The 26,584-nt window shown below is 35.4% G+C and overlaps 1 long non-coding RNA gene across 1 annotated transcript in view; it reads right to left on the reverse strand.

Moving 5' to 3' along the window:
• LOC136042240 (uncharacterized) overlaps positions 1-26,584 on the reverse strand; it is a 124,842-nt gene that overhangs the window by 18,837 nt on the left and 79,421 nt on the right. Inside the window, exon 4 of the long non-coding RNA XR_010621207.1 lies at positions 19,352-19,445. This is a non-coding gene — a long non-coding RNA (uncharacterized LOC136042240). The remainder of the gene's footprint in view (positions 1-19,351; positions 19,446-26,584) is intronic.

The raw sequence follows: 26,584 nt of genomic DNA on the forward strand, positions 1-26,584 counted from the left end.
GCCCCTTCCCTTTAATTGTCTAATAATTGTCTCATCAGTTTATGCCACCAGCTCAAAATAATTAGTTCTTAAGCAGAGTCCATAGTTGTTTTGGGAGGGGGTAGTTTCCCCCTCTACACCATGCTTTGCCACTTCCCTATCCTGATGTTCGGAAGCGATTTTAAACAAAAGTGTGAAAGAAGAAAAACGAGTGGGAAAAATACAGCTTCTGCTGCCAATTCAAAAATTTTTCGTTGCCTCGTGGCTTAAAACAGCCTTTTAAGATTAATTATGTTCCTATTAATTGTATGTGAGAGGCAAGTTATAAGAAATAAGCATGGTTTGAGGGTAGTTTGCATATTTTATATCTTCTAGGCCATCTACTGAATTCATTCATTGATTCAATTCCTTCATTTGGCAAATAAGTAGAATGAAATTTCTCAAATTCTGAATTTTAAAGAAACTTAGACCCTTTACTTTTGTTTTAAGATTACGAATGGGCATGCTTTAGATTTTGTAGGTCTGTTTCCGTGGTTCATTCCCAAAGGAAAATCCTACCCCCCCCCCACCCAAGAAATTCTGGATGTACTACTATTTTAAAGGTGTAAATATAAGAAAAATTGGCCCCCCCTTCAGGGAATTCTATAAATTTGCACTTCTGTGCTTATGCAAATTAGTGATAGAAGAAAACCACGCTTCTTTAGAATTAAAATTACGATTTAGAACACAATTTTTTAAGTTGCAAATTCCCGAATATCTCATTCTCGTCTAACTAAAATAAAATCTGGAACAGAAGAAAAATAGGTTGGAAAAAAAAAAAAACAGGACAAAATAGCTATTATAGAAACAGAACAAAAACATAAAAAACAGGTCATCTGTTTCTGTTCTGTTTTTATTGTGAGACTAGAACAGAAATAGGTACTTTGAAAACGAAATAGTGCCCATTCTTAATTCCTATTAAATAAAAAAAACAAGTTTTTTCAATTGAAAGTAAGGAGCGACATTAAAACTGAAAACGAACAGAAATTACTTCGTATATGAAAGGGGCTGCTTCCTCATCAACGCCCCGCTCTTTATGCTATAGTTTGACTCTTTCTCTCAACTCTTCTTTTTAAAACAGTAAAAAACTGTGTTATTGAAATTTTTGAATTTTTTCCATGAAGGGAAGACTCCCAGAATGATTTGATAACGATCAGAAATTAAACAAAACAAATCTTTTTCAGTGAAAGTAAGGAGAATTATCCGGGCTGAATTGTCCGCAGAAACTTTTCTGGGAGGAATTTTCAACGAGGAGGGAATAGTTCAAGGGAATTTTTTTGGGGATGAGGGGAATTTTACGCAGGAGGAACTCTTTATGGCGCAGTTTTTTGTTGGGGAAGATATTTTCCATGGAGGGGTGGTTGATTTCGCCGCATTATATGAAAAATGATCAAAAGTTGGAAAAAAAAGTTTGACTTTCTGTCTCCTTTCTGTCTTTCTGACTCTTGAAATACAGAGGGCTGTTTCATTGGAATGAAAAGCTTTATGAAAGTACCAAGAACTTTAAGATATAGAGTGAGGTATTGGGGAGGGGGCAGCCACCCTCATATACTGAATAATTTCTGTTCGTTTTAAGTTTTACTGTTGCTCCTTACTTTAAATTGAAAATCTTGCTTTTTCTCTTTAATAAAATTACAGGGTATAATGTAAAACAGACCGACAAAACTTCTTAGCAATTTTTGACTAAAGTACGATTTATTATGGATGGGAGTTTGAGACAGTACTAACATGATCGTTAAAATAATAGGGCCTTAGATACTGATAGTGTGGTAAATGATATTTTAGCCATGAATATGTTAATTTATTCGGGGAAGTACTTAGTAATTTTAGCAAAATCTTAGTTAAACCCCGTTATAAGAAAGGTGATAAGATTGACGGTTTTACTTGTAGAGGCCTTAGCTTGGTTTCTTTAGGAAGCAAATTTTTAGCATGATGATATAGCTGATATTTGGAAATACTGTAGATAGAGTTTTAATTGGCGAACAGTGTAATTCATGGAAGGAAAGAGTATCCATCGGCCAACTTAGATTAATAATTGAGGTTATTATTCTTGATTATATTTGAGATGTCCCAGATTAACCAAAACCCTTTAATCCTCAGGTGTATATAATGTATGAACAGGCGGTTGAACTAATAGACAAGCTTTAATAGAGGTGCTATCTTTGTAAGTTATATCAAATAAATACATTAAATATCATATAATGTAATAAATACATTACATCAAAACAATCACATCTTAATTCTGATTTTAAATATATAAGTTTCCTCAAGTTTAGTCTTACTTATCAAAAGTTACGAGCCTGATAAAATTTGCCTTGTTTTAGAAAATAGGGGGAACACCTTCTAAAAGTCATAGGAGCTTAACAAAAACCACAGCATCAGATTCAGCGTATCTGAGACCTCTACTGTAAAAATTTCAAGCTTGTATCTACAAAAATGTGGAATATTGAATTTTTTGCCAGAAGGCAGATCACGGATGCGTGTTTATTTGTTTGTTTGTTTTTTTTTGTTTTTTTTTTCAGGGGTGATCGTATCGACCCAGTTGTCCTAGAATGTTGCGAGAGGGCTCATTCTAACGGAAATGAGAAGTCCTAGTGCCCTTTTTAAGTGACCAAAAAATTGGACGGCACCTAGACCCCCTCCCACGCTAATTATTTTCCCAAAGTCAACGGATCAAAATTCGATAAAAGGGCACTAGACGATAAAAGGGCGACGGATAAAAGTTTCAAGCTTGTATCTACAAAAATGTGGAATATTGAATTTTTTGCCAGAAGACAGACCACAGATGCATGTTTTTTTTTCCAGGAGTGATGGTATCGATCCAGTGGCCCTAGAATGTCTTAAGAGGGCTCATTCTAACGGAAATTAAAAGTTCTAGTGCACTTTTTAAGTGACCAAAAAAACTGGAGGGCACCTAGGTCCCCTACCACACACATTTTCCCCCAAAGTCACCGGATCAAAATTTCGAGATAACCGTTCTGTTCAGCCTAGTCGAAAATCTAATAACTATGTGTTTTGGGACGACTTAATCTTTCACAGTCCCCGGGGGATGGGCTGCAAGTTACAAACTTTGACTATTATTTACATGTAGTAATGGTTATTATGTAGTGTACAGAGGTTTTCAGAGAGACTTTTCCGCGTTGGGGTTGGGGTGGGTCAGGGGGAGAGGATTGCGTTGGAGGATCTTTCCATGGAGGAATTTATCATGAGGGAAGTGAATGTCCATGAAGCGGGGGGCAGGATTTTCCAGTATTATTTAAAAAAAAACGATGAGAAATTAAATAAACAAATATTCTTCACCTGGAAGTAATGAGTAGTATTAAAACTTAAAACGAACATAAAATATTACGTATATAAGGGGGCTCGTCACCTCCACAGTACCTTTCTCTTTACGCTAAAGTATTTTTAGTAATTTCAACTATTTATTCTACGGCCTTTGTGATTCAGGGGTCATTCTCAAAGATTCAGGATAAAATTCAAACTTTGGTGTAAAGAGCGAGGTATTGAAGAGGGGGTAAACCCCCTCATATACGTAATAAAAATAAACAAATATAGAAGTTCGTTACGTAAGTTAATTCGTGGGGTACGTATGTTTATTATTAACAAAAACGTTCGTACAAAAAGTTAAAAAATATTGTTGCATTTTTAAATAACTAAAAATTGGAGGGCAACTAGGCCTCCTCCCCCATCCGTTTCTTAATCAAAACTATTAGAAACCCATTTAGCAAAAAAATAATATGTAAGTTTCAATTTAATTATATGTATATATATATATACATATACATATATATATATATATATATATATATATATATATATATATATATATATATATATATATATATATATAAATAGTACCGGGACCCCGGCAGCGAAGTACATAGAACCATAGTGGGGATCACTACAAATTATACGGAAAAAAATGGAGTCTGTTCGAGCTTTTCTCATTATACTATTTAGGGATAAAATTGTATGTGCTTTGGAAACATATTCTCTAAGGTTTCCCCCTAAATATCTGTTAATCTCCTTACCAATAACAAGAGCCACTTTTTGGAGATTTGTTTGTATTCAGCTTCCCTACTTAGGGATATTCCAGAATCCAGTTTGTTTTCTATTACTTCCCACGTGTTGATGACAGATGAATAGTTGGTCATTATTTTTTTTATCCCCCAAAAAAGGTCCCTTCACAATCCATTAGTTTGTATAGACCTAATGCCGAGAATGCTAAATGGCTAATTCAGTAACACCTATTGGCCACCATAAAAACAGTTTTCAAAGATAACTGAAGCGCAACACATTGCCATTGTAATGTCTAAACCTACTTTAGCCTTACCACAAATCATGAGGGAACTAACCGCAAGGCGGTGACGGAATAAATGTAACGTCAAGTAAGTAATGGTAGTTCTGCACAAGGGAAATGTGTTACTTATTCATATATTTGTTTCTTACTTTGGTAGTTAGCTCTATTTTGAGCATGGATTCAGTAGTACAGCTTTGACATTATGGCCTATTCCTTTGAAAAGTAGTCAATTACCTTAATCTGCTATGCTTCTGATAATACACTAGTTATGCATTATGTCCGAAAAAAACGAAAAACAAAATAAATGAAAATAGTTAACAAGTGAATAGAAAACTCTAAAAATCGATGTTGCAGAGGTTTTTGTGTAGTTTTTCTAGATTTAGTTGCATTGACTTTTCTATTGTATAGTCAACAAAATATAACAGTTCAGTCAGTCAAGTAAGTAACAAAGTACTAAATATATATATATATATATATATATATATATATATATATATATATATATATATATATATATATATATATATATATATATAAAGTCTTTAGTTGCTGTAAAGACCTATGCTCCAGGTTCAAATTTGCCGATAAAATGTTCAGTGTAAAACCGAATTTTTAATCTTGAATGTGTAAATGATTGAGAGTTTCTGAAGTCTGTAGAAGGTTTCTTTTTAACACCCTTCCCAACTTTTATTTAAATGTTATATATTTGAGATTACTATTTTGACAATTGAGAATAATCTGCTTTTTTAATTAAAACAGTGAAAGAATGTAAGTAAATGTGCAAACTTTTGAATTCGAATCAAGAAACGTTCCAAACGAAAATAAGAAAAAAACGGAAACAACAGTTACGAGCATCGGTCGTCATCTTCCTGTTTTACACCGGATGAAAGAATTTGTTGTGTCACAAACGGCCAAAATAGTCCTCGCCATAGCCTTTTTTCGAATATTGAATTTGCATGTCTTCTAACGCTCAAGCTTCTTAAGCTTGATTCTCGTTGAAAGAAAAAACCAGTTGAAAAAAAAACAGAAAGTTTCAGAAAATTAAAGAAAAAGTTAAAATTGATAAACTAGGTTAAAGAATTAAAATATGAAAAGGGTACTCGTCTGTTAAACGGGAAGCACTCAAGAATAACGCTGTATAAGCATTAAATAAAAAAAACAAGTTTTTTAAATGAAAGTAAGGAGCGACATTAAAACTTAAAAGGAACAGAAATTACTCCGTATATGAAAGGGGCTTTTCCTTCTCAACGCCCCGCTCTTTACGCTAAAGTTTGACTCTTTCTCTTAACTCTACATTTTAAAACAGTAAAAAACTTTAGCGTATAGAGCGGGGCGTTGAGAAGGAAAAGGCCCGTTCACATACGGAGTAATTTCTGTTCGTTTTAAGTTTTAATGCCGCTCCTTACTTTCATTTAAAAAACTTGTTTTTTTATTTGATTTCTGAACGTTTTTGAATCAATGCATGTTTTGATTTTGGCTCTCCGCAGAGGAATAATTTAAACGAAATTTGTATATTTATTTTTTTTGGCTAAATGGCTTTCTCATAATTTTGATCGAATGATTTTTAGAAAAAAAGAGTGGGGGAGGAAGCCCAGTTGCCCTTCAATTTTCGGTTAATTAAAAAGGCAACTATAACTTTTAATTCTTTACGAATCTTTTTATAAGTAAAAGATATACGTAACTTATAAATTAGCTTACGTAAAGAACTTTTGTATTCTCATGTTTTTATTACATATATGAGGGGGTTCGCCCCCTCGTCAGTACCTCGCTCTTTACACTAAACCTTAAATTTTGTCCCAATTCATTAAGAATGACCCCTGAATCACAAAAGCCGCAGAATAAATAGTTGAAATTACTAAAAAAAATAGTTTAGCGTAAAGAGCGAGGTATTAGGAGGAGATGAGCCCCTCATATGGGTAATAATTTCTGTTCTTTTTAAATTTTAATGCTGCTGCTTACTTCCAGCTGAAGAAAAACTTTTTCATATTTATTTTTTCATTGTTTTTTTTATGTAATGCTAGTAAATCCTGCGCTCCCTTCATGGAAATTTTCTTCCCCCATGACAAATTCCTCGATGAAAAGTTCCCCCAGCATATCCCCCTCTTCTCAACCCCTGCCTCCAACCAAAAAATCCTCCTGAAAACGCCTGTACACTTCCCAATAACCATTGCTATATGTAAGCACTGGTCAAAGTTTTGAACTTGTAACCCCTCCCATGGGGACTGTAGGGGAGTAAGTCGTCCCCAAAGACATAGTTATAAGGTTTTTTGACTACGCTAAATTAAATGGCTATCTCAGAATTTTGATCCGTTGACTTTGGGAAAATAATTAGCGTGGGAGGGGGCCTAGGTGCCCTCCATTTTTTTGGTCACTTAAAAAGGGCACTAGAACTTTTCATTTCCGTTAGAATGACCCCTCTCGCAACATTCTAAGACAACTGGGTCGATACGATCACCCCTGGGGGAAAAAACAACAAATAAACACGCATCCGTGATCTGCCTTCTGGCCAAAAATGTAAAATTCCACATTTTTGTAGATAGGAGCTTGAAACTTCTACAATAGGGTTCTCTGATACGCTGAATCTGATGGTGTGATTTTCGTTAAGATTCTATGACTTTTATGGGGTGTTTCCCCCTATTTTCTAAAATATCGCAAATTTTCTCAGGTGATTGACAGAAACTGTTTTCCATTCCTGGATCGTTTATGGTTTGCTTATTTTGAGTGATAAAATTAGGATGTATGTATATTTGTATTAAATATTTAATATATAGAGGTTGTTACGGATTAGGTTAAGTATTTAATGTTATGGATTGTGTGCGGCCTGCTTTCCATAACTCTTTGTCGTTGTTTCCATAATTTTGTTTCTTAAGTATTAACACAGAAGTACCAAGAAAAGTTTTTTTCCAAAGATACCCAAAAAATAAATACTTCCTGGGCTATCCTTACCCCCTCCCCCTTAAAAAGAAGAAGGAAGGAATTGAACTAATTTAAGCATTATTCTAAGAACCTCTAGAGGCAATTAACAAGGGGAAGGGTGACCTTCCCCATTTTAATGAGTTTAGTGACAGAAATAAATCTATTATTTTTCATTTATTTCAAAAATGTGCTGAATTTGTAAAAAGTCTATTTAGCTTTTTTTAATGCTATTGATCTTTTAACCTAACTTTCATAATTAAATCATTTTTAACGCCTTTTATCCAACTTGGAATATTTTCTTTTTCATAAATTAAGAACCTGATTCCACACTCGCAATCAGATGAATAAAGACAAAATTTTCGCCTTTGGCAGAGCAAACTTAATTAATTGATGAAGAAAATTTTACTGTTGAAACTTTTGTTTGGCTTGAAGAGCACACGCTATGTTAGTGTGAAGAGGGGACGCCGAATTAAGGCTGATAATGTTAATAGACTATTGAACAACAGGGGGCCTTTAACGGCTTACACCATTAATTTTCTATTCTACGCCAGAAAAGCATGACTTTCCAAAATCAACTCTTAATATTATTAAAGATATTAGGATAGACAAAGTATTGTTGAGATCATTCTTTCATTTTGGGTTCCAGATAGTTAAAGTAAATAACGAGTTTTGTGACTGCTTCTAAGTAGTCTGGTGCGAAGCGGGGTCATTATCTCTTACCACTTCCATTTCGATGATTCTGAAGGATTCAGAATATGGCTAAAGCGTGCTATATGCTGAGATATTCCACTGTCAAGCATAATATGCATAGTCAACCAATTTTTACAAGCAAATGTTTTGAAGTTAGGGAAAATAGTTGCTCGGAACAGTTGTTTTCAATCTGCATGCTAAATTTGATTAAACTTGCGAAGGAATATTACTACGAAAAAAAAACCCCAACGGAACAGATCTGTGTTTTTGACTTTCGAGAGTAGGTGCTGATTTTGCTAAATGAGAGTTGGAAATTAAAAAAAAATCCAGTTTCCTCCTCCAACTTCTCCCCAATGTCACCGGATCCGTCCAGGATTTCAAATAAGAGATCTGAGACACGAGGTCCTTCTAAATATCAAATTTCATTAAGATCCAATCATCCGTCCGTAAAATAAAAATGCCTCATTTTTTCTAATTTTTCCGAATTATCATAAATGAAGTGATCATAAATAAAAAGTGTTGAATTAAAGTAGAAGGATGTTCTTGCATATTATTTTTGTAATTATTTTTCTCATATTAGTGCTACTATTGAACTGGAATCCCCTGAATCTCTACCTCATTCAGATAAAGATTATCTTTGAGATTATCTTTGAAAGAAGCAAATCTATTAGTTTAGCTTTGTTGAGTGTTGTTTTGATTATAAATCTGAAGATAGGTGTGTTGTAGTCCGTCGTTTCAAAGCCGTGAGGGGAGTGATATTTTCTGTGGCATTTTTTAGAAGAGAAAGCTGTCTTTTAGCCCAAACTTTTCGCACGTCCAGTAGTCATTTTATTTTCAGGGGAATTTTCATTTTTTTTCAGAAATGAAACCGAGATCATGCTAAATTTGATTAAAATTATGAAGGAATAATCCTACAAAAAATAACAACGAAATAGATCAATGTTTTTGATTTTTGAGAGTACATGTTGACTTTTTGTGCTAATTTTTTAGCACACTTATTATTTATACAATTATTTTATACAATTTATATTATTATAATATTATTTTGTTATATTTATACAATTTATTTTATATTTTTATATACAAATTATTATATTTATATAATATTATTTTATAATTATTTATACAATTTATTTATTATATTATTTATGCAATTATAACAATTATTTTTAGCACGATTGTGCTAAATGAGAGTTGGAAATCAGGGTATCATATTAATACGCTAATTATCAACAAAGGTTCTTTTAGCAGCTTCTATAAATAATTTTTTATTCTACGCCTGACACGCATTATTTTCCAAAATTGACTCTAAATATAATACTGATCTTAAAATGGAAAAAGAATTATGAAGTTCCTCGAGTCTCGAGTTCCAGATAGGTGAAGTACCAGTAAAAGTAAATAATTATCATTGTCTTTTGGGTAGTCTGGTATTCAACAGAGCTGTCAATCCCGCTGCAACACTTTAAGTCAGGGCCCTGATCAATGTGATTGGTAGGTGACCAGTAACAAGCAGAAGGTTTGACAATGGAATTTGTAGTAATTGATAGCAGTGAGGGAGGCGGGTAGTGCTACTCTTCAAAGTTCGAAAAAATCATGTTTTTTGCTCTTAAAAAGTGTGTTTCACTAAAAGTTTCAATAGTGATCATGCTTCCTATGGTTATTAAAACCATTGACCACGAGTGCCACAGTTGGTACACAGTTGGGCTCATCGCTGAGGGTCTTGGAACTGGCATTTTTTTTCTCATTCGTAAAAAAATCGCTCTAATGTTCGAGTATTTGGCGAGTAACGGAGAGTTATACTCTGAATCAGGATGGATACCGCTATTAAACAGTTAGTTGTAACGAACTGTAAGTAAGGAGAAACACAGCCAAATAGTAAGCAAAACTTTAAAAAAACAGAATTTTGATCACAATAGATACATCAACTGATTAGACTTTTTATACTGATTCCAAATATAAAAAAAATTATTAAGTTTAACGTTACCCATAAACTGTTACGAGCCCGAGAAAATTTGTCTGATTTTTAAAAAGAGGGGAGCATCCGCAAGTCAAGGAATCTTAATAAAAATGGCACAATCAGATTCAACATATCAGAGAACAGTGGATAGTGGTTTCAGCATATCAGTAGCGTATCAGAGAATAGTGGTTTCAAGCTCCCATCCTTAAAAATGTGGAATTTTTTTTCCCAGAAGAAAGATCAAAGATGCGTGTTTTTTTCTTTGTTCTTCCCAGGGATGATCGCATCGAACCAATAGTCCTTTAAGATTGGAAGAGGGCTCTTTTAGACGGAAATTAAAAGTTCTAATGCCTTTTTAGGTGACAAAAAGTGGAGAGTAACCAGCCCTCCTCCCACACCCTTTTCTTCCAACTTCGTCAAATCAAGATTTTGAGATAGACATTCTGTAGCCTACAGTATCAAAGAGTTCGTGGCAACGAACTGTAGTAAGGAGCGACCCGGCTCAATAGTAACCGAACTGTAAAAAATGGAATTTTGATACCAATAGTTACATCAAAAGAATTGCGTTTTTATACTGATTTAAATATATAATTTTCATCAAGTTTAATCTTACCCATCAAAAGTTAAGCCTTATTTTAGAAAATGGGGGGGGAACACTCCCTAAAAGTCATAGAATCTTAACAAAAACCACACCATCGCATTCAGCGTATCAGAGAACCCCACTGTAAAAGCTTCAAACTTCTATCTACAAAAATGTGGAAATTCGCATTTTTGCCAAGAAGACCAATCACGGGTGCGTGTTTATTTGTTTGTTTGTTGTTTTTTTTTCCAGGGGTGATTGTATCGACCCAGTGGTCCTAGAATGTTGCAAGAGGGCTCATTCTAACGGGAATTAAAAGTTCTAGTGCCCTTTTTAAGTGACCAAAAAATTGGAGGACGTCTATGCCCTCCCACGCTCATTTTTCCCCTAAAGTCACCGGATCGAAATTCTGAAATAGCCATTTTATTCACTATAGTCGAAAAACTTAATAACTATGTCTTTGGGGACGACTTACTCCCCCACAGTCTCTGTGGGAGGGGTTGCAAGTTACAAGCTTTGACCGGTGTTTAAATATAGTAATCGTTATTGGGAAGTGTACACACGTTTTCAAGGGAGATATTTTGGGTTTGGGGGGGGGGAAGTTGAGGGGGGGTTACGTGGAAGGATATTTCCAAGGAGGGATTTGTCATGGGGGAAGAAAATTTCAATGAAGGGGTGCAGGATTTTCTAGCATTATTTAAAAAAAATGACAAAATAAACATGAAATGTTTTTTCTACTGAAAGTAAGGAGCAGCATTAAAACTTAAAACGAACAGAAATTATTACGCATACGAGGGGATCACCTCCTCGTAATACCTCGCTCTTTACGATAAAGTATGTTTAGTAGTATCAACTATTTCACTATTAGTATTTATTATTATTTCAACTACTATTTATTAGTATTTCAACTACGGCTTTTGTGATTTAGGGGTCATTCTTAAAGAATTGGGACAAAATTCAAGCTTTAGTGTAAAGAGCGAGGTATTGAAAAGGGAGTGAACCCCCTCATATACGTAATAAAAGCATACGAATATAGAAGTTCGTTACGTAAATTCATTCGTAAGTTACGTATATTTTTTACTAATGAAAACGTTCGTAAAAATTAGAAGTTCTAGTTGCCTTATTAAGTAATCAAAAAATCGGAGGACAACTAGGCCTCCTCCCCCTATCCTGTTCTCAAAATCTTCCGATTAAAACTATAAGAAAGCCATTTATCCAAAAAAAAAATTAACGTGCTAATTTCGTTTTAATTATTTACATGCGGAAAGCCAAAACCAAAACATGCATTAATTCAAAAACGTTCAGAAATTAAACAAAAAACAAGTTTTTTTTTAGCTGAAAGTAAGGAGCAACATAAAAACTTAAAACGAACAGAAATTGCTCTGTATATCAAAGGGGCTTTTCCTCCTAAACGCCCTGCTCTTTATGCAAAAGTTTTTTACTGTTTTAAAAAGTAGAGTCAAGAGAAAGAGTCAAACTTTAGCCTAAAAAGCGGGGCGTTGAGGAGGAAAAGCCCCTTTGAAATGCGGAGTAATTTCTGTTCGTTTTAAGTTTTAATGTTTCTCCTTACTTTCAGTTAAAAAAACTTGTTTTTTTTTTTTTTAATAGTTGAAAGATCCAATAACTATGTCTTTGGGGATGACATAACACCCCAAAGCCTCAGGAAGAAGGGATGCAACTTATAAAATTTGCTCATTGTTTATTTATAGTGTTTGTTATTCGGAATTATACCGACACTTTGCGGGAGGATGGATTTTGTCGGGATGGATTTTTAAGGCGAGAGTTTCTTACGATATAATTTTTGGGGGTGAACTTTCCAGGGAATTATTTTTCTGGCGGAATCGTAAGCAAGAAATTTTCGGACTGGGGGGTGGGGAATTTGTAGCGAGGATGGAATTGTCCGGGGGTAATTTTCTAGGAGAAACATTTACGTGGGACAGACTTTCTACAGGGGAATTTTTCAGAGGGGATTTCCCACTCAAGGGGGGGTTCGGATCTCCTAGGATTATTTGAAAAATGATCAGGAATTAAATGTTCCTTACAAAACATACTATATGCTTGCTGGTTGTAAAAAAGGGAATATCAGCAACATCTAAAGAACGACTAAGGTCATTAAGTTGAAACTTTCAAGGTATGTTGAAGAGATATTAGAGGGCAACCAGCCTCATTCCTGCCTCCTTGCCCTTTTATAGGTGTCCCTTTGCTAAACACTGATCAAAATTTTGGAATTATTATTTTTTTCGAACAAGTCGAAAGGTCTAATAGCTGTAATTCCAGGGATTACATGCCCGGCTCCAAGCCCCAGGGTAAGGATAGTAAATTATGCAATTTGCCAATTTGGAAAAAACTACGAAATAATTGATCATGGGTGTATTCGAAGAGGCTAAGGGCATTGAGGTAAAATTTCGAAGAATATTCAACTGTATGTTATACTAAATCAAAAGCCACTAAGTGCATCTGGTTTGTCCCAAAGGTAAAATATCTCGTTAATGGTTGAATTAGATTGAAACTTTCAAGACTTGTTTGGAGGGATTTTAGACGTGGTTGAAGGGCCACCAGCCCCCTTTTTTAGTTGCCCTCTCTCCAGAAATATCTGATCAAAACTTTGAAACAGAAAAATTATTCAAAATATTTAAAAGCTCAAGTAACTATACCTATGGGGACGACATAGCCCTCAACAGCGTTGGTGAAGGATGCCGAACACAATAATACACACCGTGTGCGTTTTTGGCTACAGAATGATGGATAATTAATATCTAAGGCACAATTGAGGGAATCACGTTGAAAATCTCTGGGGATATTAAAAAGTCATCGGAGAACAGCCCTTGCCCTTTTTAGGTGCTCCCTTCCCTCATCACTGATCAAAATTTTGGAAAGACGACTTTGTTCAAAAAATCAAGTAAATATGCCTCCGGGGATGCAGTGTCCCCCATATCCTCCAGGGCAAGGATTGCAAATTATGCAATTTGCCCTTTACTACATGAAATATATAATTATCGTTAGAAAAAGGGGGATGTTTGATTCTAGGTGTGATTGAAAAGGCTAAGGGTATTAAGGTAAAGCTTTAAGGAATGTTGAGGGGCATGCTAAAATGAATCTAAAGATATTACGTGCATCATGTTTATCAAAAAGGGGTATCTCTAATATCACAAAAACAGCTGGGCGCATTAAGTTTAAACTTTCAGCGTATGTTGAGGAGGATGTTGAAAAGTGGTCGGAGGGCAACCAGTCCCCTTCCTATTCCCTTTTGAGAATCTGCCACTCCAAAGATATCTGATTAAAATTTTAGAATGTCCGTCTTGTTCAAAAAAGTTGAAAAGTCAAATAGCTGTGCCTCCAGGGATGACTAACCCCCTCCCCCCAAAGCCCTTGGGGCAAGTGTTGTAAGCTGTCTTACGCTTGGATGTTATATAATGGCGGTGCATATTGTGGGTGTTACGTAATGACGGTGCACAAGCAGGATGTTTCTCAATTTTACGCGTGGCTGTTACATAATGTCGGCACACACGTGGGATATTAAGCAGTGATAGCGCAAAAATGGGATGCTATGTGATGTCAATACGCACATCGGTGTTACGTAATACCTTAAGAAATTTCTTTCATCTCTCAAAGCATTTTTTCTTCAAGTTGCTTTTTTTCTTTCAAGGTATATTTTTTCTTTTTGAGAATATTTTTTTTTTCAATACATTTTCCTATGGGGACCTTTATACTATAATGATTTTTGTCGCCATTAAAATTCGAAAGGGTATTTCCACTCAACAGAATGAAGCGTTAACTGGGAAGACTATGAAAGCCTTTCTATTATCATGATTCAGGAAATAGATTCTACAAAATAACTTATTCAACCCATAGAAAAATCCCTGTCCTGCTTACTAAATGATCAAGCTATTGATTACGTGTTTTGCAATAATTGAGATGCAGAGGGGAAATCTACTAGAGTTTCGTTATATTTGAAGTGCACCTGCTTGCTAAGTAATGCTTTAGAAGGGTATTATAAACCCGAACAAAGTGATTCTTCACTTTTTAGCGATGTGATCCTAGAATTTTGCGGGGTTCTATTTACAGAATTTCTAGAGATGTTTTCCTAGAAAATGATATAAACTTGCTCAAAAATAGGAAATCACTCCTTCTTAGAAAATGTTTAGAAATGTTTTCTTAGAAAATGATCTAAGTTTGCTCAAAACATGGGGACAATGGGGGCACAAGACATTTGAATTAATTCTGTTTTGTTCATTTTTTTCTTGGTATTATTTTCCCTCAATTCCCAACCTGTAACACTAAATGGCTGAGACACAGAACCCTCTAGCAGGCATTATCGCACTTATGGCCTTTTTTGGCATTTTCCTGCGATAATATTCTTTTACACTAGAATTGATCGTTTAAACTTAATGAAAAACCCCCATTGGCCCTTTTCTTGCTGATTCCTAGCTGATGAGGCCAGTGTGGCCCAACTTACCAGTCCCGATAGCACCATCTGGGGGCACTTTATCAGACCTAATGGTTTTTCAACCTTTCTCTCTCTGGAATAAATTTATAAACGAAAAAATGACACTTGTTTTTACTTGAACAGCGGAAACTTTCCATTTCGTTGCTAGATTACGATGTTCCATGGTAATTCCCATTCCGTGACACTGAATGGCTGAAAATTTACCGTCTTGCAGACATTATCGCAAAAATGATAATTTCAGACATTTTTCTGCAAAAATATTTGTTTAAACTAAAATCAATCGTTTAAACTTAATTGAAAAAAATCCACACGGGCGTTTCTTCTGATGACTCAATTGAGGTCAGACTGGCACAATATCTCAGCCCCCGGTGACCCTCTCAAGGGGTATATTTTCACATCTAGGGGTTTTCAGCCTTTTCCTCTCAAAAATAATCTTTTAAACAAAATATGACCATTGTTTGTATTTGAAAAGTGGATACCTCCCATTTCATTGTTAGATTGCGATGTTCCCTGCCAATTCCTGGCCTTTGACACTCAATTGCTGACACACAGCATTCTCTACACTCATTCATTATTTCTAAAGCATTTTCAGACCTTTTCTTGATAAAAATTATGCTTTCACTCTATTGGTTCGTGTTTTTCGTAATTAAACCCCTTTATGGTACCCACCCCCCTGGAATTTTTCTAGACAACCATGTCATTATGCAGCTGCCCCTTGTGGCACCCCTCGGCGCACGTCATCATCATGTAAGCGTTTTCTGACGTTTGAATAGCCGGATATATATATATATATATATATTTTTATTTTTGTTTCTGTCAATCTCTAACCTGTGCCTACCTATGACTGGCCCTTTGGCACCCTCTACCACCATCTCATCATTCCTAAGACATTTTACAGATATATTATTTGTTAAAAGGCACGCATTAAATCCATTGGTTCATGTTTTTGGAACCCAACTGTCCCTGATACACCATGTCAATTCACACCACCGTCCCACAATATTACTAGCCCTTTGGGACCCTGTAACACCCTCTAATCATTCCTGCGACATTTTCTAGATGTTTTCTTCTTAACAATCATGCATTAAATCCATTAGTTCATGTTTTCAGAGCCCATCACTCCGTGATACACCATGTAAACTCACGTCACCGTGTCATATTATTACTGACACTTACTCTTTAGCGACACTCATCACTTCTAAGACACTTTCCAAATATTTTCTGTTAAAAATAACCCATTAAATCCATTGGTTCATGTTTTCGCACCCCAACCCTCCGTGATACACCATGTCATTTCACGCCGTCGTGCCACACCATGACTGGCCCTTTGGCACACTGTGGAACCCCTTTGTCATTCTCAAGACATTTCTAGATATATATTTTTTTAAGAAGGTAATAACTAATTCTGCTTCCCCTGCTTCTGGTCTCCAGTTACAACGGTTCCACTCCGACTCTGCTGGCTTCCACCCCGGTTCAACCGATCCCAGTTCCCACTCCCTCGATTCCAAATCCAAATCTGGCTCCAGATGTGTCTTTTCATGATTCCCCAATTCTGCACCCCCCCCCCCCCAGATTTTACAATTCCGATTCCATCTACTCCGCTCTAAATTCTGCTAGTTTCAGGATTTTGTTTTCGGCTGCCTCCATGGAAATCTTTGGCTGGAAAATGGCACCCCTCTAGCGCACACTATCACCCCTAAGGGTTTTTCAACCTTTTTTCCCAGAAATTTAATTTTATAAACTAAAAGTGACCATTGTTTTTTTTATTTGAACAGCAAAAACCGTTCTATTGCTAGATTACAATGTTCTATGCTCATTCCCAGCCTGTGACACTAAATGGGTTGCATGTGGCATCTTCTAGCAGGCATTACCACACACATGGCATTTTTCGGAAAATTTCCTGCAAAAAAATTCGTTTAAACTAGTATCAATCCTTTAATCGTAATGAAAAAATCACATTAGAATTTCTTCTGACGACTCCTAGGAATTAAGGCCAGTGTGGCACAATTTACCACACCTATGGAACTCTCAGCACACTACCTAAGAAATAACAAATTGAAGAATCGCTTTGTCTATGTTATTGTAACCTTCTAAATCATTGCTTGGCAAGCACTTCATGCACTTCAAATAAGACTCTAGTAGATTTTCCCCCTTGCATCTCAATTATTGTATTCATAGGCAACTCGGAATCAATAGCCTAATCATTATGGTACGTGGGACAGGGACTTCTCCATAGGTCGAATAGTTTATTTCCTTGAATCTATTTCCCGACTCATAATCTTAGAAAGGCTTTCATAGTCCTCCTGGTTAACGCTCCATTCCATTAGATGAGAATGCTGTTTCGAATCTTAATGGGGACAAAATCATTAGAATATAAAGGTTTCCCAAAAAACGTATTAACAGAAAAATAAAATCTGAAAAAGAAAAATATACCTTGAAAGAAAAAAAATGCTTAGAAGGAAAAACATCTCTTACATTATTATGTAACACCGATGTATGTACCGTCATTATGCAACATTCCACGTGTGCATCGTCATTACGTAGCATCCCACATGTGCGCTGCCATTATGTGACAACTCACCTGTCTTCCGCCTTAACATAACACTCACGTGAGTAATGTCATTACGTAACACCCGCGTGTAATATTGCGTCACATCCTACGTGTGAACGACGTTCCATTTAAAACATTAAAGGAAAAAAGGAGTAGTGGCTATGCGTTTTGTCAAAAGCAGAGAGGCCTCGTTACTGGGAACTTTGAGAGAGGTGTCAAACAAATCAAAGCAAACTTTGTTCAGGAGAGTTTTCAAATGGACAAAACAGCAAAATCTAAGGACGACTATGGGTATTAACCTGAAACTTTGAAGGCATGTCGAGAAGGATATTGAAAGAGAAATGATACCCCCGCTTCTTGTCCTTTTAAATAGTCCCCTTAATACAGATATAGATCTTAAAAACAGAATTCATTTGAAATAATCACAAGGACTAATATTTATGGCTTTGGGGATGCCAAGCCTCCGCAGCCACCGGGGTAAGTAATGTAAACTATGCAATCTGTCCATTTTTTAAATGCTGTATTTATTGTTTGTAAAGCAGAAAATCTTTAATTCTGGGTGTTTCTATAAAAGCTAAGAGCGTCGAAGCGAAATCTGGGAAAATGTTGAGGGATATGTTGAGCTATACCTATCTGCAATATTTAAGAATAGATGACGGTTTTAAATTGAAACTTCTAGGGCCACTTCTTCTACTGCTACTATTGTGGCTACAAATGAGACTGGCCAGGACTGCAAATGTGACTACTTCCAACCGTGACTGTGACCGCTTGCAACTACTATTACATTTACTTGAGACTAATTTCAGGGGATGTTGAGAGGGATGTTAAACTTTGAAACTTCAATGTTAAAATAAATAACACGTGGATGTTTTGAAGAAAATTTGATGTTGAAAAGGCGAATGTTGAAAAATCTGAAACTTTGGCAATCAATATGACCGAAAATTCATAAAACAAATTCTGTAGAAGGAGTTTTTCAAAGAAAAGAAAAAAAGCCATATTAATTTTAAACCGGTAGAAATAAATTTCTAAAACTATTCAAACTCCAAAATATCGAAAAAATTCAAAAGCTCAAGAATAAATGAAACTGGAAAAACAGAAATTAAGCAAACAATCAGAATAAAGTCAGAAGCAGAAATAAATTCCTATAGTAATTCAAACATAAAACGACCAGAAACTGCTATTTAGGAATAAATGAAACCCGATACAAACATAAATAAAATAAATAATCATAGTGCATTATGTAATCATACAACAGGCACTAACATCAATGAATAAATAAATCTTAAAGAACACTTAAATTAAAAATTCAAATGAAACTTAAACGAACAAAACCATTACAAATAAGAATTTGGCAACTGTCTCCTTCCAGTAAAGCGTCATTTGCGCTTTACTGAAAGCGCTTTACTGAAATATTGCAACTATTTTCTTTTGTGCTTAGAATATTGAAAATAAAACAAATTTACAATGAAATATATACTTGAATTACTGAGCTCTCAGCAATTACTATCATAGATCACGTTTAAGTTTCATTTTATCGGTTCTTTCCAAGGACTGTTCACGACACATATAGCTTTCAATAAAATAGAAAAGATGAAAAGATTCACTAGGCTTTAGCCTCTTGACGTTAGGGAAGGGGGAAGTTGGGAAACTCTTATTTGCAGTAATTTTTGTTCGTTTTAGGTTTAGTTTGGATATTTAATTTAAGTTTTACTAATTTTAGGATTTATATATTAATTTGTATCTATTCCTGTTGTATGTTTGTTTTCCATTATTGCTCATCTAGTTTCAGTTCGTTTCATGTTTCATTTATGGTTTAGTAGTAATATCTGGTCGTAGGTTAGATCTTTTAAATGGGTTAATTATCACATGCACATTAGTTTGTTTACCTTTACCTTTATCTACTAGCCAAATAGTACTTCCTCTGCTCCCAAAATTTTGGGATATTCCAAGATTTCCCAAAAGAAAATTAGGATCTCCGATATTCTCCTGAAAATGAACGCTCGTAAACCCGAAAATGTTAACGAAAAATTCAGATCATTAATTTCAGCTGACTTAATTTTTGGAAAGATATTAGAAAACCCATCTTATATTCAGAGAAAACAGGACAACTTTAAAAGACTCAGAGATATTCGAAGCAGTACCACGCGATAAAGAAGCTCTATCATTTACCAAATACAGTCTATATCATAGGCTAATCCGAACGTACTACAAGCCTTCGCATATTCATAATCCATACATTTACTATTGCCCTTCTAATGTCAATTATCAAAAATGACGATCTCGGAAATGTACACAAATAATTCGTCATACACTTAGATCCGCCATATGCTATTGTTTACCAAGTGAATGGCTAAAGAGGGATGGTTTTCTAATGCTTCGTCAGGCAATTCAGGGAATAATTATGGAAACGATGAAATGATTTAATGATATTCCTATAAATGCACAGAATGATTGTATCACTTGGAATAAATGGTATGGCAAGTGTACTTTTAATAAAGATGATTTAGTGTAAGTCTGGCTATAAATACAAGTCTACGTTAAGCAGTATGAAAAAGTAAATGGGACACTAGGAAACTCGGATAATGACTTTTTCTTAAACAGTAAATGCAAATTTTCGTGTAAAAAAAAATGAAGTAAATAGTTAAGTTGAATTTGGAATTGCTCTAGTGAATAGTGAATAGCGCCTTCAATATATTATTGTCGATCGATTATTGTTAGCCTGATGCTTGAAACCGTAATTTCCTGGGCCGAGGGGACCTATTTTGCCAAATAAAATTTGGTTTAGGGGCATAAAAACAAATAGAACATCTATTTTTTACTGGCTTGAATATATTTAAATATAATTAATATATAATTAATATATTTAAAATCTTTAAATATATTTAAATCTATGGGTCAGGGGATCTCTATACACAAACCAGAGTTAAATATAAAGTTTGGTTTCCCCGAAAAATGTTCAAAACACTGTTTAGCTGGGATAAGAGTCCCCAATGGTTCTTGAAAACTTCCCAAAACTTTTATCGAATTGCTTGAAATATTAAAGGATCGACTAAGGAACTCCTGAGGCAGTCCTAGTAATTCTGGAAGGGAGCAGGTTTTTAGGTAACCCAGATTTGGGAAAATCAACTTGTTGTCTCTGATCAATTAGAAAGTTATAGTCGTAAGCTCTTAGGGAAAGGGAACATAATGCAAAAAACAAGGTCAGGGGCAAGGTCCTTCCGAAAACAGGGATCAAAAAGAGCCAAAACGTTAATTCTGATCGACTCAAACCTTATTTCCCCAAGTGTTTGGGTTATAGAGACCCTAGTGTATAAGGAAATAGAGAAAAATACTGGATCTCCCCAAAAATGGGTTTTAAAAGATTTTAAGGGGATAAAAAAAGAAATAAATATGGCGGAGGCAAGTGCTTCTAAAAATGCAGATATTTCTTCCATACGACCGCCAGTTTTTGGGCCAAGAGGACCCTAATGCATACTGAAACAATTAGTTCTTCTGAAAATGGGGCGATTTTTTTCTGAACGACTTGAAGATTGAAACCGTGATTCCCTTGGCTAAGGGAGCGTATTTTGCTAAGAACATTTGCTTTTTCTGCATAAAACAAAAACGGACTTGCAGTTTGGTTTGTGGTGGCCTTAAGACGTATGTATTTAAATCTTTGGGCCAAAGGAGTTCAATACATAAGACAGAGTTGGAAATCAAGTTTCGGGTGGCTCGAAAATGAGCCTCAAAAAGGTTCAAAAAACTTTCTTTAGTTGGGGTAAGGACCCCCATGGGTCCCGAAATATGTCTAAAAACTTTCCTTCGAATGGTTTGAAATTTTTAAGATTCGGCTAATGGGCCAAAAAAAAAATTATGTCGAAACTAGGGTCAATTCCTTCAGACTGTGTTTAAATTTATATCTGAGTCTTAGGGTCAAGGCGACCCCAGGTAAAAAAAAAGGTAAACAACATTGGATGGTCTGGGAATCATGCACTACGAATGACCAAAATAGAAAATTTTCTGATTAGCTAAAAAAGTTCCTAGGATCCTTAAATGGGGTAACGTCAAAACCACTTTTTGAGAGGTTGGGGAGGATACTAGTGACGAAAATCCTTGTCACACTATTCATACCATGTCCTTGACAAGGACCAAAACGATGTCAAGGACCAACGTCCATGTCGTACTGTTCTATTTGAACTCTGCATACGTAAGTATACGGAAGGGGTAGGGTCTTTTCCAAAATGGGACAATGGAGACCTCTATGAAACATTGCGTTTTGAAGTTATAGTAAATCAATATTGTGACGTCTGAAACTCGGCAATTTTTTTTGCGGTTTACTTTTAACTTACAAGGTATGTGGACTGGGCCCAGGGGGGGGGGCTTTCTGTCCAAAGAATAAAGACAAAAAAATGGCTGCATCAAAATGCTCTGTATGATTTTTTTAAAAAAAATCGACTAGGCTAGAATCCTACAGTGCATGGAGACATTGGGATATAAAGAAAGGGCTAGGACACTTTAATGAGAAGAAATAAGTTGTGTTAATTCGTGATGACCGAATAGACCCGCAATTTTATTGCGGGTATTCCGAATATACCGTCTTTTATTGGCTGGAGACTTACTGTTTGCATTTTTAGAGAACCTTAGCTGAATATGAACACACTTTCGCGGTTTTATTTATTAGTCGGTGTCAATGACTTTTAGTACACAATTATTGCCATTATTCATTTATAGATTATATAGTATGTTAAAATTTGACTTATGAATATTCTACTGTCTGCTTAAAGAATTATTCTGTCTAATGTGTCATCAGTTTTTTGTTGTTTTTTTGTCTTTTTTATACCTACAATATTCAGCAATTATGTTACCGTGATATATATTCGATTTAGCAACGGCACTAAAACTACGAAAGTACGCAATTTCAATAGTTTTAAGGTAGAGCAAACTAATAAAACCTTTTGGGATTAGGTAAGTTCTATATATTTGAATAAATATATTTTTTCTGCACATACTAAGGCACATACATGTATATATGTCTGTATCACATACTGTGGCACAGACAGTAGACTGTGGCATTTATCCAACGTATATACCGTGAGAGTTCTAGACCCGGGGAGGGGGCAGCTGCCTACCCGCCCTACCCACAGTTTATTTGATATCTGACTATAAATTCCTTTAATTTTGCATTTTGCAATTCCGCGGATTATAGGGCCTAAAACCGCTGCTGAGCATTTGTTTCATTTAATCACTGATCCATGAACGGAAAGATACAAAGAATATCTTTTTATTTATAGTACTGTCTAAATAACTTAATTAATTGACTTTTTTCAATCAATTTTTGGCAGTATTGTGATCAGTCCCAACAAAAGTACATAGATGTTCATTGATGCTCAAAAAATGAATTGAGTCCTTCTACAGAAACCATTTGATTTAATCGCCTCTGATAAATGATCCAATGGTAAGCGGTGACAGCTTATCTCTGTATCCACTGTTGATATTCTTGGGGATAATTTTCGTTGGTCATTGTGTTCCCCTTTTTTGCGATTTGTCACTTTCAATAGTTGGACACTACTCGAATTGGGGAAACTGTCAGAGACCATTTTTTGAAGAAAAGATTATTGACAGTATCATTAGGGAGGGTGTTTTACTAGGAAGAAACAGAGGATAGGCGTTCTTTTAATCAGTCGCAAGAATGGATTAAATAGATATCTATAAGGCGACCAGCATTTTTACTGTTTTTTTTAAACGTCTAAGGTAACGCAGCTTTCTTGATTTATTAATATGAAGGGAACTAAATCTAGAAAATTTTGACATCAAGCTTTTTCGAAACGTTTGATTTTGTACCAGCGTAATTGTGCCAGTCAAGGAGACAGTGCCGTAATTGTGCCAGTGCCAGTCATACAACCATAATGCCCTTCCCTAAGTCTGTTTAACCTGTTTAATCTGTTTAATTCTGTTAAGGAATTCGAGTTAAAACATACTTTTTTTGCTCATCTGATCAGCAAAAATACATTTGAATCTCTTTGGACCTTGTTTTGGTGGGAACGTTTCCCTGCTCTATTATTTAATGTTAAATTTATGATTCCAAAAGAATCTATGGTTATAAGCTGCAAATTGATCCAAAGACAACAAGTTAATTTGCCCCTTTCTGACCTTCTAAAATCCATATTCCTCGCAACAAACAGTTTGATCTCCTTATCCCAGGCACCATAAATTCCCATTGGAAAATCTCAATGTTCTCTGAAATTGAATATAACAAAATACATTTATTCAAACGAATAAATATTCCCTAATCCCAAAAAAGCCTTATTACTTTGCTCTCTCTTAAAACTATGAAAATTGGGTACTTTCGTAGGTCTAGTGTAGCTGCTAAATCGAGGTTATTCAATATCGTAGTTATCGAAAAAAGACAAAAAACTGGTGAAAAGTAAGACAAAATAATTGTTTAAGCAGATAGTGGACTATTCATAAGTCAAATATTAACAGACAAAATAATCTATAAATATATTATGGCAATAACTGTGTACTAAAATTTATTGACACCAACAAATAGATAAAACCTGTCGATGTCACTTATCTTCTAATCGCATATTTATTTATTCTTCACTGTCGTTTTCGACTCGTAATTATCACTGTGGGTTATCTTCTAACCGTATATTTATTTGTATTCCACTTTCGTCTTGGATTTGCTGAAACCCTCATTGGAGACATGTTTTCAATGAACTTTACTTTAGCTGCTCGGATTGGTCTTGTCTCATTTATTGACCCCGATTGTTCATTCCTAGCAATTGTGAATTAAAGTTTTTGGATCGCTCTCTTGCTCTTATCACGTCTGATGGTTTGGGTGGTTGGACTTATATTTCACCTTGTTCAAACGATTCATCATTTATAAGAACTCTAAATTTTGTTGTCTTAGGTTTTCCTCTGGGCATATTTTCTATAATTATAAAATTGCTTAGAAAGCTGTTTATAAGCAGACTGATATATAAGAGTTTCTGAAGCTGCAGTCAGCTGTTTGCAAATAGACGCATATATCAGGGTTGCTGCGGGTGACTTCAAAAATAAGGGAAGGTGCTGAAACCATAATATTTTGCATCGACCTTTTTTTTTCTTCTCCTAAGCTGGTTAGGCATTGGAACATGATAGAGGGCTGTTCAGTGGCTCATTTTAAAGGACATTGCCACATCTACGTACTTTTCTAACTAAAAAACATTTGAAATAAGACCCACCCGGTCACCTACTGAAGGATCCTGTCTGCCACAAGAAAGAATTTGATAAGACGGGGTGTGCAAATATTCGTTATGTTAAAGCGATTAAGGATAGTGTTATGATATCGGTACCATGTCAAGATGCATCGAAGCTCAGTTGTGATCTAAAGGTTAATTATCCTGAAAGCATAATAGCTTCCAAGCCTTGGCGATTTTTAGGAATCATCTGGAGTGTTGACATTGATTTTGGTGTTATTGCCTACGCATCGGACTTTCTGGGTATAATCGAGTTTAATCGGCTAGGGAAATCGCAAACTGTAAGTTATTTTTCAAAAAAAAAGAATACCTGCATTTTTACATCACACATGGCATCAAATCTGGTTATGAGCTTTTCTGAGTGGAAAATGATCGTGTTCAGCCTAGGCGTTGTATTAAATGTCGAAGGTTAAACCATGGTCAAAATCAATGTAAATCTGAATGTTTCAAATGTGCCCGATGTAGCGGTAATCACATTTCGACTAAATACTCCCCACGTCAAGCGCCAGTTAAATGCGCCAGTTGTGGCTCGAAGGATCATCCAGTTTACACCTTTAGCTGTCGGATTTTAAAGAAATTATGTAAATGAATGTATTACTTCGTCTTACGTCCTTTAATTCAAATGGTGTGTTTGGGAAATTATCTGTACTTCATAGTTTTTTTTAATGAAATCATCGTTATTATGTCTTCAATAACACCACCTCCTTGATCATTCGTTGAATCTGCTTTCTAGTTTGTCTACTCAGCATGATATTTTTGCCACTACGCCGACTGGTGGGCGTCCCTCCGGTGGCTTAGCTACTATTTTACAAAGTCTCTTAATACAACTATTCTAGCAATTGTAAAAAAAAAATTTGTTTGTAGATTTTCAAACGTAATTTTAATTAGTTGTTATTTTCTGACCGATTACCATGATGATATTTCTTTTGATGTGTTTACTCAATGCTGTATTAATCTTAGTCGTTTTGTCTCTAGTTTACAGTCGAATTTTCGTACTTATATTTTAGGTGATTTTAACTGTGATCCAAATATAGCGAATGAACGGGTTACACTTTTATCGTCTTGTCTTCCTAATTTTCTGTTTTACCGAAGTCCCAGGATTTTACTTATATTCATTGGAGTGGTAGAACAACTAATATTGATCATGTTTTTTCTTCTAACCCAAGAGATCCTTTGCCTATGGTTATTGTAATCGAAGATTTCCCCGTTAGTGACCACATGCCACTGCAGTTCCTTTTACCCCCTTTGGCTTCTCGTCCTTCCCCAGTTCGTATTTCAGGTAATAAGCTTCCTAAATTTTTTGATCAGGTTGATTGGAATCCAAATTTTAAACCGCTTTACCAAGAAAGAGTTGAGACTTTAATTGATAAAGTTTTTATTCCTGATAGTTTGGACGCAATGGACAGTAGTCCATCTTTGACTATTAATTGTATTTACTTTGAATTGATCCATTGCTTAAAGTACGGTGCTGTGGCAGTTTTTCCTACTAATAGGATAAGATTGGGTGCACAGAAACCTTTTTGGAGCCTCAATCCTTTTTTGGTAAATTCTATTAAGGTGGCAAAACAAGCATATTGGGAATGGCGGGCGTTTGGTAAACCTAGAGACTCGCATCCAGCTTTTTTGCTGATTAAAAAGAGAAAGGCTGAATTCCAAGAAGAGCGCCACCGTCATAATAGCTTGATCATGGGAGAAGCTTCTTCAAACATTGATGACGACAAGGACAAGAATCTCCTTTGGAAAGTTCTCCGAGGCAATAGACGGACTAACAGGCCTAATACTAATTCCACACCATCGCTAAAAGAGTGGAAAAATTGTTTTTCTAAGTTGTCGACTTCGCACGATTCTAACAGTGTTGTGTTGCAATTGGATGAAAGGTTGAAGAATTGTTCAACTGATTACAGG

Source organism: Artemia franciscana, unplaced genomic scaffold (assembly GCF_032884065.1).
Source record: "Artemia franciscana unplaced genomic scaffold, ASM3288406v1 PGA_scaffold_89, whole genome shotgun sequence".
NCBI lineage: Eukaryota > Metazoa > Arthropoda > Branchiopoda > Anostraca > Artemiidae > Artemia > Artemia franciscana.